The sequence below is a fragment of the Monodon monoceros genome, unplaced genomic scaffold, assembly GCF_005190385.1.
Source record: "Monodon monoceros isolate NGI ecotype Baffin Bay Population unplaced genomic scaffold, NGI_Narwhal_1 Super_Scaffold_16, whole genome shotgun sequence".
Lineage (NCBI taxonomy): Eukaryota > Metazoa > Chordata > Mammalia > Artiodactyla > Monodontidae > Monodon > Monodon monoceros.
The window spans coordinates 102527541-102544200 of record NW_021703772.1 but is presented as its reverse complement, the minus strand read 5'-3'; the positions used below and the strand labels follow the sequence as shown (position 1 = coordinate 102544200).

Here is a 16660-nt window from a genome sequence, read left to right as displayed (position 1 = left end):
GCTCCGTGGCGTGGCGTGTGGGATCTTCCCGGACCAGGGCTCGAACCCGTGTCCCCTGCATTGGCAGGCGGACTCTTAACCAGTGTGCCACCAGGGAAGCCTGTGGGCAGCCATAGTTTTAACAATCCCCAGGTAATTCTTAAAAACCCAGTTTGAGAATCCTACATTCTCTATTAATTTTGTCAGTGATTACATTTGCTTTTACGAATTAAAAAAAATGACCAAGAAGTAGACAAGTAGATTCTCCTGAAAGATTTGAACATCCGGATAAAGGGACAGGCCTGGCCCCAGACCCTGGGCCCCTTGGGAGGCATATCTGCTTATTATTGGTTTGGAGTGTACCTCCTAAACACGGTTACCCTTGTTTGTAGCTGCATGTATATGAACGTCTTTATAATACTAATAGCCAGATTCAAGGGAACAAACCCTGGATTTTCAAAGCACTCATAATCTTTGTTTCCTTCAAGATCCTGTGAGGTAGGCAGAGAAGATACCATCATTATCCTATCAATTTACAGATGAGAACCCAAGACCTGCAAGTTAAATCCCAGTACATGATAGAACTAGGATGGGAACTGGGCCTTCTGTTTCTCGCCTAATGTTGTTTTCATGTAAATTGTCTCCTAGCTACATGAGTTTGTTACCTTATATTGAAGTTGTGGTTCGAAGTCCTCTGATCTTTTGCCACATGAATAGCTGCCAAACCAGATTTCCTCCTTTCTTTTAGTGTGTTTATACTTGCTTTTTAAAAAATGTAAATTTAAGATTAATAGTTACCATATCTGGGGGCGGCGGGTGGTGGTGGGATGAATTGGGAGATTGGGATTGACATTTATACACTAATATGTATAAAATAGGTAACTAATAAGAACCTGCTGTATAAAATTATAAAATAAAATTCAAATAAAAAAAATAGTTACCATATCTGTTAAGGTTTATTTTTTTCTGAAAAAAAGCCTAGAACTGGCCTTGTGGCCATCTTATTACCATGGCACATTTGGGTGTGTTTATCTTTGTTCAGGATAGCTGAGGTCAGTGAATCCACTTTGCAGCTCTCTAGAATGGTTGTCCAGTTAACTTTCCAAGCAGAATCAGTTAAATTTACTTAGAGTCCTATTACAGTGATATGGCAATAATACAAAAAGTTGAGAGGCCAGAGGGGGAAAACCCATGCCAAGCTGTCCTAACACAAGGTCTTGTCTTTTCATTTATTTTTAAACATTCATGTGACTCGCTATTTTAAAAATTAAATTTTTTTTCTATTTTATACTTTTTGGTTGCATTGGGTCTTCGTTGCTGCGCGTGGGCTTTTCTCTAGTTGCAGTGAGCGGGGGCTGCTCTTCGTTGTGGTGCATGGGTTTCTCACTGCGGTGGCTTCTCTCTTTTTTTTTTTTTTTTTTTTGTGGTACGCGGGCCTCACTGTTGTGGCCTCTCCCGTTGCGGAGCACAGGCTCCGGATGTGCAGGCTCAGTGGCCATGGCTCATGGTCCTAGCCGCTCTGCGGCATGTGGGATCTTCCTGGACTGGGGCACGAACCTGTCTCCCCTGCATCGACAGGCGGACTCTCAACCACTGCGCCACCAGGGAAACCCACGGTGGCTTCTCTTGTTGTGGAGCACGGGCTCTAGGCATGTGGGCTTCAGTAGTTGTGGCTCGTGGGCTCTAGAGCGCGGGCTCAGTAGTTGTGGTACATGGGCTTAGTTGCTCCGCGGCATGTCGGATCCTCCTGGACCGGGGCTCGAGCCTGTGTCCCCTGCATTGGCAGGTGGATTCTTAACCACAGCTCCACCAGGGAAGTCCCTTTTTTTGTATTTATTGAGGTAGAATTGACATACAACAGTATATTAGTTCCCAGGTTTGCAACGTAATGATTCAATATTTTTGTATATTGTGAAGTCATCACCGCAGTTGTCAAGATCCATCACCCTACAGAGTTGTAGAATTTTTTCCTTGTGATGAGAACTTCTAAGATCTACTCTCTTAGCACCTTTCAAATACGCAGTACAGTACTATTAACTGTGGTCATCATGCTGTGCATTATAACCCCAGGACTTATTTATTTATAACTGGAAGTTTGTACCTTTTGATGCCCTTCACCCATCCCCCCCCAAGGTTTTTGCTTAATGCGTCACCCTTTAAAGCTGTCCATATGTCCATGCTTTGTAGTAAGTAATTTTAGGTCGTGCGTGTTTTTTGAATAGTTTCCGTGTAATGACATAGTACACATCATTTAAATTTTTAATAGCTTTGTTGTATTTGAGTTGATATGGCAAATTTTGGTAAACTGGGATCCTTGACAGGCACGTTATCTTTTATTTTTTTGATATTATGTATACTACAACGGTGGCTTTTTTTTTTTTTTGCATGTAGTTTGCTGCTTTTGTGTTGTTTCCTTCAGATCAATTTTAAGAAGTGAGAATACTGGGTGACTTTTGATACATATTGTCTGATTGCTGACCAAAAAGTTGAACAAGGTAATAACTTCCTAATCAATTTAAGGGTGTTTGACAAAAATTTTACCAACTTCTGGTAATATGATTTAAGTCATTTTTTGTTGTTGTTCTTTTTGTTCCTGTGAGAGGTGCAGAATGTGCAGGTTGAATTGGATATCACCTGCAGGTGATCTCTCTGCATTGCCAAAGCTAGTGTGTTTTTGACAGGTATGGAGGAAAACGCAGGTCTTACTTTGTGGGGCGGACTGGTCTGTTTGCCAACATCAGAAGGTAGTCTTGTAACATCTCCGTGCCTTCCCTTTTCAACTGTTTCTTTACACAGTTGTGCTCAAGGGCCCTGCCTGAAATATTTAGCAATCAGAGTGTCTGGCGGTGGGGGTGAGGCATCTGTGTCTAACAGATTTCCCAAGTGATTCTGAGGCCACCAGCATTGGAGAGCTGCCTCAGGTCCACCTCCAAGCTGATTTCCTGCTCCGCTTCTCCACAGAGCACGTCTCTCCTGCTGGTAAAGGCAGGGCTCTGTTGTGAACAGAGGCCTGTTGTACAGAGAGAGTGAATTGTGTAGCCGCGCCCTTCCTAACGTGGAGTAGCTGGGTTCATTCTGTGAACAATAAGCCAGTCTTTCTAAGAGTTTGAACCGCATAGAAACAGCTCCTTCTCTGAAGTCTGCGTTTTATTTAAGTTCTGGTAAGTCATAGAATTCTCCAGATCCAAGCCATGTCCTGCTCAGCCTTTGGTTGCCTCTGGGGTGGCAAACAGACCTCCCGTCCCAATAGCAACAGCCGTCATAGACTGAACACCCACCATCTGCCAGGCACTAGGCTGGGTACTGTAGGAGTACTTTTGTCAGTTCTTATGTCAACGTTTAAAGGTAGATGCTGTTTTCATTTCATAACGAGAGGAAGCTGAAGCTTCGTTAGAGCACTTGAGTAATGTGTCCATGGTCACACGGCTGCAGAGTAGCAGAGTTTGCCTCTTGGATTCTTCACCTTCCTTTCCACTTATCTCTGTTTTTTTCCAGCACAGGTTATTCTTCCTGCATGGAAGGTCACTGGGCTGCCTTGGGGGAAAGTCTGCTTCCAGCATCCGGCAGCATCTGGAGAGGCCTCTTCACTGGTCGGGAAGGATGTAGAGATGCAAGCTTCCCATTAAGGTTTCCATGAGGGTTAGTCAGATCTGGGGGCCTACAGTCCATTTTGGATTTGAGTCCCTGATTTGAAATCTTACCCTTGGGCAATCCAGACTCCTAAAGACTTTATAGAAACTGTTTTTTTTTTTCTTTTTATTGTAGTAAAATATATATAATATAAAATATGCCATTGTAAGCATTTTTAAGTATATAATTCAGTGGCATTAATGACATTCACATTGGGTAACAGTCACCACAATCTGCTTCCAGCTCTTTCCCATCACCCCAAACAGAAACTCTGTAACTATTAGGCAGTAAATCCCTGTTCGTCCCTCTTCCTCAGCCCCTGGTAACTTCTAATATTCTAGTTCTATGAATTTGCCTATTCTAGATATTTCATATAAATGGAATAATATATGTCCTTTTATGACTGGTTTATTTCACTTAACGTAATGTTTTCAAGGTTCATTTATGTTGTAGCCTGTGTCAGAATGTTATTCCTTTTTAATTGCTGATAATATTCTGTTGTATGGATATTGTACATTTTATTTATCCTTTATCTGCTGATGGAACTTGGGTTGTTTCCACTTTCTGACTGTTGTGACTAATGCTGTAATGTATGTTGGTTTACAAATTTCTGTTTGAGTCTTTTTTTCAATTCTAGGTATATACCTAGGAGTAGAATTACTGGATCATGTGGTAATTCCATGTTTAGCTTTTTGAGGAACTGCCAGACTTTTTCCACAGTGGCTGTACATTTTTACATTCCCAACAGCATCGTACAAGGGTTTCAGTTTCTCCATATCCTTGTCAACACTTGTTATCTTCTCTTTGTTTCTGTTTTTTAAAATTATAGCCATCCTAGTAGATGTGAAGTAGTATCTCACTGTGGTTTTGATTTGCATTTCCCTAATGACTAAGATGTTGAGCATCTTTTCTTGTGCTCATTGGCTATTTGTATATCTTCTTTGGAGAAATATCCATGTATCTGTGCAAGTCCTTTGCCCATTTTATTTTTTTAGATTGAAGAATAGTTAATTTACAATGTTGTGTGAGTTTCTGGTATACAGCAAAGTGATTCAGTTATACATATATATATTTTCATATTCTTTTCCATTATCGCTTATTACAAGATATTGAATATAGTTCCCTATGCAATACAGTAGGACCTTGTTGTTGTCCTTTGCTCATTTTTCAATTGGATTGTGTGTCTTTTTGTTTTTGAGTGTTAGGAGTTCTTACATATTCTGAATATTAAACTCTTATCAGATATATGATTTGCAGATATTTTCTCCCATTCATTTTATAGGTTGTCTTTTCACTTTCTTGATAACATATGTTCTTTGCTGCACAAAAGTTTTTAATTTTGATGAAGTCCAATTAATATATTTTTTCTTTTGCTGCTTATGCTTTTAGTGTTACGTCTAAAGATCTATTGCCAAATCTAAGGTCTTGGCGATTTACTCTCGTGTTTTCTTCTTAGAGTTTTATAGATCTAGCTCTTCCATTGAGGGTGTTGACCCATTTTGAGTTAGTTTGTATAAATAGTGTGAGATAGGGCTCTAACTTCGTTGTTTTGCTTGTGGACGTCCAGTTGTCCCAGCACCATTTGTGGAAGACTAATGACGACTGTACTTACCTTCTGTATCACTCAGTTGGCGTTTATGTTTTGCTTTGGTTTTTTTTTTTTTTTTTTTTTTTGCGGTACGCGGACCTCTCACCGCTGTGGCATCTCCCGTTGCGGAGCACAGGCTCCGGACGCGCAGGCCCAGCAGCCATGGCTCACGGGCCCAGCCGCTCCGCGGCACGCGGGATCCTCCCGGACCGGGGCACGAACCCGTGTCCCCTGCATCAGCAGGCGGACTCTCAACCACTGTGCCACCGGGGAAGCCCTGCTTTGGGTTTTTGACTTCACCGCCTGCCCTCCTCAACCTCAACACCCTCCCACCCTGCCTTGTTTTCTTCCCTTGAGACAGGATTCATGGATGTTGCGTGTGTATTGCAGCTTTGCTACTTGATGTGTAAGATACACTTAGTAAATGTGAGTTTCCTTTCTTTAGATTTTGTATAGTTACTTTTAAGTCTCCTGTGTTCGGATATAGATTATAAGGACCTTCAGAGTAGACTATATATCTCTGTTTTTCAATTTCCCACCTTCTTTTGTCCCCCATTCACTCTAGTGCCCAGTCCAGTACTGTGTTAAGTGATGTGCTTAACTTTTATTGACTGAATTGTGAAGTTGAACATAGATCTTTGTGAATACATTTGGGTAATTGCAGAAAATTATTCTTTTTTTTTGGGCAGGTGGGGCTGTACCACGCAGCTTGTGGGATCTTAGTTCCCCAACCAGGGACTGAGCCAGGGCCCACGGCAGTGAAAGGGCCAAGTCTTAACTACTGGACTGCCCAGGAATTCCCAGAAAATTATTCTTAAAAGAATAATGATCAGTATATTATAAAGTTCTTTAAGAGTTTAAGTTCAGGTCCTTTTAAGTCATTTTCCCAAATGTGGGGATTGATAATAGTATTGTGCCTTTCAAATGCCTTAGGAATTTTTTTGTATGTGACATTAGCTATATGGATAAATGTCAGTTAGGCTGCATAATATGGTGTTCATTTCATGGATGATTAAAACATTTTTAACTTGTTATTTAAGATTATGATGAGGGCTTCCCTGGTGGCGCAGTGGTTGAGAGTCTGCCTGCTGATGCAGGGGACACGGGTTTGTGCCCCGGTCTGGGAAGATCCCACATGCTGCGGAGCGGCTGGGCGCGTGAGCCATGGCCGCTGAGCCTGCGCGTCCGGAGCCTATGCTACGCAACGGGAGACGCCACGACAGTGAGAGGCCCGCGTAGCGCAAAAAAAAAAAAAAAAAAAAGATTATGATGAGTTTTAAATTGGGAATTTTACTCATTTTCGGTGTGATTTTGTATATCTGGACCCTGCCTTTTCATTTTTGACAGATGCTCTTTTTTAAAAAATAAATTCATTTATTTATTTTTGGCTGTGTTGGGTCTTCGTTGCTGCGCGCGGGCTTTCTCTAGTTGCGGCGAGCGGGGGCTGCTCTTCGTTGCAGTGCACGGGTTTCTCATTGTGGTGGCTTCTCGTTGTTGCAGAGCATGGGCTCTAGAGCGCGGGGGCTACAGTAGTTGTGGCACAAGGGCTCAGTCGTTGTGGCTCGCGGGCTCTAGAGCGCAGGCTCAGTAGTTGTCGTGCATGGGCTTAGTTGCTCTGCGGCATGTGGGATCTTCCCGGACCAGGGCTCGAACCCATGTCCCCGGCATTGGCAGGCGGATTCTTAACCCCTGCGCCACCAGGGAAGTCCCGACAAATGCTTTTAATTTCAAAAATTATTTTGAATTTGTATACAATGAGTGTATATTACTTTTCTAACGAGTGAATTAAGTATCATTAGAAAATCTTCTTTTGCCTAGAAATCTGAAAAGTTAACTAGTGGACAAGTATCTGATCTTTCTCTCTGGGTCCGTATTATCAGATTTCCCTCCATCACACTCTTTAGTGTTCAGTAGGGTCTAATGTTACTTGTCCTAAGTGATCACACCTCCCTTGGGAGTCCATTTTGTAATCTGCCATCCAGATATCAGGGAGGGGAAGGCTCATTTTAAAGGCTGGCCTTTGGTGTTTTGTTTTCCAGTAGGTTTTGGCTCCTAAGTAGGTATTCCTTAGCATCTTGTTATAAACACTTATCATGAGATACTGGTTATTCATTGTGTGGGGGGCAGGTAGGAAGGAGAGATGCTATTTTCTTTTGCTACCTCTGGCCTTATTTATGGAGAATTTGGGCCTGGTATGTATCTAAATCTAAGGCTATATCTTTGTCTAAAAAGTTTGACTTAAGAAGTATTTTTATCACTTAATAGATCCCCCTCCAGACATAGGATCCCATTCTGAGGAGGGTGGCCCTTTCAAAAGAAATGCCCTCCTGCCACGCTTGTGATACGGGCTGACGGGGTGCTACTTCAGCCTGTTGCTGATTGAACTCGCCTGTTGGTAGCCATTGCCTGTGGCCTGTGATTGCGTTTATAAAGGGAACACGATGGGAAAAGCTTTTCTTACTCTCATTCACTTCAGAATTTGGAGTAGATTTCGGAAATTGCCACAGAAGCATTTGTTTAGACAGTGTAACAGTATTTAGCCAAATTGTGTAGTAATGGTTTTGTGGAATCATGAAAGCGTGACTAAGCCCTGGAAGATGAGGCGCACCTTGTAGTCATTTGCTCGCTAGATCTATTTTGGGGTGGCGTGGGTGACCGGAGGGGACACAGAAAGTGTGTACGTAGGTGTTCATGAGAAATGGACCCAAAACACTGAAAGCCCTTAAGGAAAACCACTGCTGTTAAAATGAGAGAGTTTTTCTGGAGTGTATCTGGGTAATTAGTAGAGAATGCACTATGTACTCTGATGAGAATCTTCAACAGACTTCACTGTGTGCCTGAGGACAGCTAGCAGGGCTGTCAGCCCTGTTTCCAGAGAGCTCTGCCCCCAGGGAAGCGGGGCAAGCAAGGAGTCCCTTGGTGAGTGCGCTGAGTTCAGTGTGGAAGGCTGAGGCGGGAAGGGCTTCTCATGTGGCAGTGGGGAAGGATGTGTCCCTTCCTGTTTTCATCGGAAGGATGTGAAGCCCTGAACAGGCCCACAGCCCCCTGGCTGTACACTCTGGGGCCTGGCTGTTGCCTTCCATTTATGAGAGAGCTGTGTTGGCTGGAGACCGAGCTTGTGACAGGGGACAAGGAGCCTGACTCTTGGCCATGTTAACCCCACGGTCTAATGTTGTGAAGGGGCCAAGAAAGCACCCTAGCTGAGAGAAGGCTGAAACTAACCTCTCACAGAGAACCCTGGGCCTTAATAAAATCCGGATTCTTCTATTTTACTGGAATCATCAACTGATCAGTCATTCCGTTTTGGAATTTTGGGGGTGGGGTTAGACATTATGCTTTTGGGAAATTGGTTGCTATTGAGATTGCGTATGGATAGTTATGGCATTATTAAACTTATGTAATTTTTGTTGTAGTCACAAGCTTATTACATGCATTATTGGCTGTAAAAATTTTTTTAAAGCATACCTCAGGGGTATTCTTGTGGGCCTGAAGGTTCCTTTCATCTTGTTTAAGTTACCTAGAAAGGAGAGATAGAACTGCTAGTTAAATGCATTAAAAATTTTAAAATATTTATTTTTTGAACAGTTAATACATACACATGATTTAAAGATTAGGTTCCCTCCTCTGCTGTCTGCCATCTACCCTTCCCTGGAGACACTAATGTTATTAATTATATGTATGAAAAAGTGCATATATATATATATATATGTCTTCCCCCACTCTCCTTTCTTGCACAGATGGTAGACTACTGAATTTTGCTTTTTGCTTTTTTTTTTTACTTAATATATCTTGGAAATCAGTCCATGTCAGTATCAATACATTAAAGGCTTCTTCATAGTTTTTTGAAAATGAAGAGTATGGCTGAATAGTATGCCGCTGTATGGCATACCATAATTTACCCAGCCCTCTACTAAGGAACATTTAGTTTTTTCCAGTCTTTTGCATTTATAAAACTATGCTATAAAGAATAATCCTATAATAATTTATTTTGCATGTGTAGGAATGAATTCCTGTAAGTCGACATTTTGGGTTGAATGTTATGTGTCATTAAAATTTTGAGAGATATTGCCGAATTACCCATCTTAGAGGTTTTAACAAAACCCGGCCGGCGATAAGAGAATCCTGTAGTTAGTACACTTAAAAATGTAATTTTATAGAAGCGTGTGACCTAAAAGTAACTTTGTAGACGGGTATGACTCTGTCTTGTGTTATTTTTCAATTAAAACATGGCTGTAGTTCAGTGATCAAAAACTAATTGAGCACTTTTCTTCTCATTACTTGTGTGTTTTTGGGTTTTGCCTATCTTTGATTTTGCAGGAATTCCATGGCTGGAAGAGCTTCAGAAATACACTTTGCTTCCCTATAGGTGTTACCAGCGCTGCCTGCTAGAGATGAGTATACTAGAGACGGACAATTTGCTGAATGACTAGCTTTTAAAATGTTTTTTGGTTCTTTGTAGTAACTGGTGATGTCTGTGGCTTCAGGATTATGGTTCTTTTTGACTTTACAAATAACTTTCTGGTATTTATTGGACGCAATATGCTTATACTAGAAAGAATATGAACATCTTAATGTTTTGAAATGTATGTTTCCTTTGACTAGATACTGTATGTACATGGTTAAAAAAGTTTAAAAGGTACCCAAGGATAGAGTGAAATGTAAGCCTTCCTCCACCCTTTTTATCATTCTTCCACATCCCATTCCCAGAGGCAGCGGCCGCTTCTAGCTTCTTGACTGGTCTTCCAGATAATCTGTGCGTGTGCATGCTGGCAGCATTCCTCTGTTAGGACCACTGTTATTTTTTTTAACATCTTTACTGGAGTATAATTGCTTTACAATGGTGTGTTTCTGCTTTATAACAAAGTGAATCAGTTATACACTGTTATTTTTAACATTTTTTTTTCTTTTTAAATTTTTTATTGAAGTATAGTTGATTTACAGTGCTGTGTTAGTTTCTGGTGTATAGCAAAGTGATATAGTTACACATATATTTTTCATATTCTTTTCATTATGGTTTACTACAGGCTATTTAATATAGTTCCCTGTGCTATACAGTAGGTCCTTATTGTTTGTTTTATATATAGTGGTGTGTATCTGTTAATCCCAAACTCCTAAATCATCCCTCCCCCACCCCACCTTTGGTAACCGTAAGTTTGTTTTCTATGTCTGTGAGTCTGTTTCTGTTTTGTAAATAAGTTCATTTGTGTCATATTTTAGATTCCACATATAAGTGATATCATGATATTTGTCTTTCTTTGACTTACTTCAATTAGTGTGAGAATGTCTAGGTACATCCATGTTGCCGCAAATGGCATTATTTCATTCTTTTTTCGGCTGAGTAGTATTTCATTGTATATATGTACCACATCTTCTTTATCCATTCATCTGTCGATGGACACTTAGGTTGCTTCCACGCCTTGGCTATTGTAAACAGTGCTGCTGTGAACATTGGGGTGCATGTATCTTTTCAAATTAGAGTTTTTGTATTTTCTGAATATATGCCCAGGAGTGGGATTGCTGGATCATATGGTTAACTCTATTTTTAGTTTTTAAAGGAACGTCCATACTGTTTTCCACAGTGGCTGCACCAGTTTACATTTCCAGCAGCACTGTAAGAGGGTTCCGTTTTCTCTACACCCTCTCCAGCATTTATTATTTGTAGACTTTTTGGTGATGGTCATTCTGACCGGTGTGAGGTGATATCTCGTTGTAGTTTTGATTTGCATTTCTCTAATAATTAGCGATATTGAGCATCTTTTCATGTGCCTATTGGCCATCTTTATGTCTTCTCTGGAGAAATGTCTCTTTAGGTCTTCTGGCAGATTTTTTTTTTTTTTTTTTGCGGTACGCGGGCCTCTCACTGTTGTGGCCTCTCCCGCTGCGGAGCACAGGCTCCGGACGCGCAGGCTCAGCGGCCATGGCTCACGGGCCCAGCCGCTCTGCGGCATGTGGGATCTTCCCGGACCGGGGCACGAACCCGCGTCCCCTGCATCGGCAGGCGGACTCTCAACCACTGCGCCACCAGGGAAGCCCCTGGCTGTTTTTTGATTGGGTTGTTTGTTTTTTTATTATTGTAAGAGCTGTTTGTATATTTTGGATATTAACCCCTTTTCGGTCGTATTGTTTGCAGATATTTCCTCGCATTCTGTAGGTTGTCTTTTCATTTTGCTTATGGTTTCCTTTGCTGTGCAAAAGCTTGTAAGTTTGATTAGGTCCCATTTGTTTATTTTTGTTTTTATTTCTGTTGTCTTGGAAGCCTGACCTAAGAAAACATTGCTACGATTTATGTCGGAAAACGTTTTGCCATGTTCCCTTCTAGGAGTTTTATGATGTCATGTCTTATATTTAAGTGTCTAATCCGTTTTTAGTTTGTATATATGGTGTGAGGGAGTGTTCAAACTTCATTGATTTACATGCAGCTCTCCAGCTTTCCCAGCACCACTTGCTGAAGAGACTGTCTTTTCTCCATTGTATATTCTTACCTCTTTTGTCGAAGATTAATTAACTATAGGTGTGTGGGTTTATTTCTGGGTTTAACATGTATTTGTAAAAATTATATAAATAGTACATTTTCATTGTAGAAAATAGAGTGTTAATGCTTTGGTATGTTTCTTTCCATACTTTTTCTATGTACCAAGAATATAAGTGACTACTTTTTATTTTAACAAAAAGGACATGAGAAACATGGAGTTTTCTAGTTTCCTTTTTTCACTAAACTGATTGTAGATATTTTTCCAGGGCAATAAGAACACATTTTTACTTTGGTTTTCAATGATTGAGTGGTATGCTACTGTTTGGATGTACTGTAATTTCTTTCCGAATTTCCTGTTCTTGAACATTTATTTTCATTAAAAAGTCTTTTTCACGAACAGCTGCAGTGAACAACTTGATATATACATTTTAGAATACTTAACAAATTATTTCCTTAGATGAATTCTTAGATTTGGACCTGTTGGATCAAGACATATTTAAAGGTTATTGATAGAGGTTTCCAAATTGCCCTAGATAGTTATGAATTTTATTCTCATCAGCAGTGTATTAAAATGTATTTGATTATATTCAGTTACATTCTTTTTTTAAAAATTAATTAATTAATTTTTGGCTGCGTTGGGTTTTCATTGCTGCACGCGGGCTTTCTCTAGTTGCGGCGAGCGGGGGCTGCTCTTCGTTGCAGTGCATGGGCTTCTTATTGCGGTGACTTCTCTTGTTGCGGAGCATAGGCTCTAGGTGCGTGGGCTTCAGTAGTTGTGGCACGTGGGCTCAGTAGTTGTGGCTTTAGAGTGCAGGCTCAGTAGTTGTGGCGCACGGGCTTAGTTGCTCCGTGGCATGTGGGATCTTCCTAGACCAGGGCTCGAACCTGTGCCCCTGCATTGGCAGGTGGATCCTTAACCATTGCGCCACCAGGGAAGTCCTCAATTACATTCTTAAGTGATTTTTTTTGTTTAAATGTAGGACTAGAGTTAGGTTTTTAGGCATTTTGAAGAAAACATGTTAGTGATGAGTAGGAATAAGTCAGTGTTGGAAAAATATTGAGGTAATCACAACTCAGTTTGGAAATCGAGCATCTGTATGTACAGTTCAGTACGTACTAATGTAGGCAAGGCACAGATCTCTTTTTGTGCTTTTCTTTTGTATTTTTTTCCCGAATCCATAAAATATGAATGTAAAAAGGTTATTGTAGTAATAGCAGTGTTCTGTTATAGTTGATCTGAGAAATATAGCAAAATTTCCCTAGCTGTTACGTGTAAGCTTAGTAGAGTACAGATTTAAAGTGTATATGCTTGAAATCTGGTTGAATGGTGGGTGGGTAGGAAGCCGTATGTGAAGTTGTGTTTTCAGTGTTTCCAGTCCATCAGCTTCTGCGTCTTCAGTCTGAATCTTTCTGGAGCAAGGAATAGAAGCAAGGGAAACGATTTGGGCGTGAGAGACAGTAGCAGAGCATGTGTTTTCATGGCAGTGCATGCCTAAGACAGAGCTTTACCCAGGGGTGACCTTATGTTTATTTCATCGTTGTAGTCTTTCCTTTTTCTCTGTCTACTAAGGAGTCATCAGAAAAGTAGCTAATCTTCCAGGAAAGTACCTTGATGTACTGTTGGAATAGATCCTTCACTTGTCTTTCCCTCCCCAGTGGACCTGGAATTCATTGACAGATTGGCTGGCACATTAGGAATTTAAGGAACTTTAGGAAACTAGGACCAAGAGCCTATCCACATCATGTACATCTTTTCACTTTTTTCCTCTTTTCATTTTGGCATAATTATAGATTCACAAGAAGAGGCAAAAATAGTACAGAGAGTTTCTCTTCACCATTCATCTAGTTTCCTCTAGTGGTTATATGTTACCCTTTTTCTTCTCTCTCTTTCCTATTTTTGATCAGCCCTTTGGCATCTGTGGGAAATACTGAGCTCTCTGAGCTAACGATTGCTGATTGCTCTCCTAGGTTTACTTCTGGGGGTGCATATGGTTCTTCCTCTTCCTTTGTTCCTTGTTTCTGGAACCCCTGCTTAGTATGTGTGCTGTGCCAGGACAGGTTGCTTCTCTCTGTTCAGGCTCTTCTGCTCTTATTTTGGGAACATTAAGTGTGGTGGATATATCCTTCCTGTGTAGGTCTTTTTCCTAAGTTATATATACTCAGGTCTAAAGTACTGAGACTTGTGTGTATTCTTGGTGAGAAGCAGCAGCTGTGACTTGGTGGAAATAGCCCTGGATTTGGAATTAGAAGCCCAGGTTCAAATATTGATTCTGTTTCATACTTGTTGTGTGACTCTGGAAGTTACTTTGCTTCTGAATCTGTGAAATAGGCATGACAGTAACGATCTTACAGAGGTTTTGTTGGGGAATAAAGAAGGTGGCATTTTTATAATCACTTAGTGCATTGGAAAGCGCTATTTCAAATGTGAAGTACCTATGCTTATTTTAAATTGCTGAAATGAAACCCAAATTTTAAACCACTGCTGCAGTACTTCTTAGCTTGACTTCTTTATTCAGTAAAAGAGACAAACTCTGTGCTTTTATATCCCAAGCTTCTTACACCTTCTGTCTTCACATTGAATAACCCGTACTTAATAAGGTTTTCTTTCTTTCCACTGGGTGTAACCCAGCTCCCTTGGGAAATTTGGGATAGCCATGTCAGCTGTCATGCTATCAAATGACATATCAAATGCTCTGCTCTCTTCTTATTTACCTAAGTCTGGAGATTTTATGTCTCAGAAACCTGTTAGAAAATCTTTTGTGTGGGTATATATGCTCTTTTCTGCTTACCTTTTTAGTAGGTTTCACTCTTAGAAACCAGCCCTTAATATGGTGCTAGAAACTGAGATTTTTATTTTTAAAGGGGAGACCTGATTTTTATTTATATACATGTATAAATATATATATGGCATAAATAGTCAGTATAAAAGTGGGGGATAATATGAAAAATTTAAGATGTCCATAACTGGCAGTTTTTTTCTTAAATGTGATCTAGTTGCAGATAGACTCTTTTAAATCATTAAGGGACAGATATCTATAGAACAGCACAGCCAATAACAGTGAATACACATTGTTCTCAAGGGCATGTGAAACATTCTCTAGGATAGATTATATGTTATGCCATAAAACAAGACTCAGTAAATTTAAAAGGATGGAAATGATTCAGAGTGTGCTCTGACCACAATGGAATGAAATTAGATATCAGTAACAGAGGGAAATTGGGAAATTCACAAATATGTGGAAATTAACCAACACACTCCTAAGTCACTAAGGGGTAAAAGAGGAAATCACAAGGAAAATTAGAAAATAGTCTGAGATGACTGAAAACAGAAACACAACATAACATGGTGGTAATGGTTGCACAGTAATGTGAATGTATTTAATGCCACTGAGCTGTACACTTAAAAGTGGTTAAAATAGTAAATTTTATGTATGTTTTTCCACAATTAAAAGAAGAACCCTGGCATTCATTCATTGTTCAACAATAAATATTTAGCACCTATTATGCTCCATGCACAAAATTAAACAACATACCATAACCTTGGGGATGCAGTAAAAGCAGTGCTCAGAGGGAAATTTATAGCTATAAATTCTTATATGAAAAAAGAAAGATCTTAAATCAGTAAATCTAAACTTCTATCTTAAGAAACTGGTAAGAGAGCAAACTAATCCAAAAGCAAGCAGAAGGAAGAAAAAATAAATACTGAATTAGAAGTAAATGAAATAGAGAAAAAAGCAAAAATCAACAGATTAAAAATTGAAAAGATCAACAAAATTGACAAACCTTAAGCTAGTCAAGCTAGTCTGACCAAGAAAAACAAGGACAAGACTCAAATTAATAAAATCAGGTATGAAAGAGAGGACATTACTACTGACTTTACAGAAATAAAAAGGAATATGAGAGAATACTAGGAACAATTATATGCCAACAAATTAGACAACCTAGATAAAGTGTATGCATTCCTAGAATGACATTACTGAGATTGACTCAAGAAAAAATAAAACATCTGAATAGTCCAATAGCAAGTAAAGAGATTTAATTAACAATCAAGAAACATCTCACAAGGGGACTTCCCTGGTGGCGCAGTGGTTGAGAGTCCACCTGCCGATGCAGGGGACACAGGTTCGTGCCACAGTCCGGAAAGATCCCACATGCCGCGGAGTGGCTGGGCCCGTGAGCCATGGCCGCTGAGCCTGCGCGACTGGAGCCTATGCTCTGCAACGGGAGAGGCCACAACAGTGAGAGAGGCCTGCGTACTGCAAAAAAAAAAAAAAAAAAAAAAGAAACATCTCACAAAGAGCTCCAACTCAGATGACTTCACATTTGGTGATTCTACCAAATATACCAAATGCAAATTCTTTGCAAACTCTTTCAAAATAAAGAGGAGGCTGGGGTGCTTCCTGGTTCATCGTTTGAGGATGTTATTACTCGTTAACCGAACCATACAAAGACATCATAGGAAAAGAAAATTACAGACCAGTATCCTTTATGAATATAGATGCAAAAAAAAAATCCTCAACAAAATACTGGCAAACTGAGTCCAGCACCAGATCAGAAGGATTATACATTATGACCAACTAGGATTTATCCCAGGAATGCAAGGTTGGTTTAACAGCTGGAAATCAGCGTAACCATAATAATAGTAAAGGACAAAACCCACATTATCTCAATAGCTGCAGGAAGAGCATTTGAGTTGGTAAAAACACCCAACAAACTAGGAATAGAAGGGAACTTCTCAATGTGATAAAGGCCATTGATGAAAACCCACAGTAGCTGCCATACTTAGTGATAAAAAATTGAATTTTTCCCAAGATCAGGAACAGGACAAAGATGTCCTTTTATGTCACTTCTATTCAACATTGTACTGGAGCTTCTAGCTGGGGCAATTAGGCAAGAAAATGAAATAAAAGGCATCTAGGTTGGAAAAGAAGTAAAATAATCTATTTGCAGATGATGTGATCTTGTATATAGAACATCCTAAGGAATCCACT

General features: G+C 40.1%; 1 protein-coding gene across 8 annotated transcripts in view; it reads left to right on the top strand.

Moving 5' to 3' along the window:
* Positions 1-16660, top strand: part of CLASP1 (cytoplasmic linker associated protein 1) — a 271572-nt gene that overhangs the window by 4255 nt on the left and 250657 nt on the right. Inside the window, exon 2 of one of the 8 annotated variants that reach the window (XM_029224717.1) lies at positions 3475-3618. The exons of the other annotated variants lie outside the window; for them this stretch is intronic. The gene's annotated coding sequence lies outside the window, so the exon portion shown is untranslated. The remainder of the gene's footprint in view (positions 1-3474; positions 3619-16660) is intronic. 8 annotated transcript variants of the gene reach the window in all.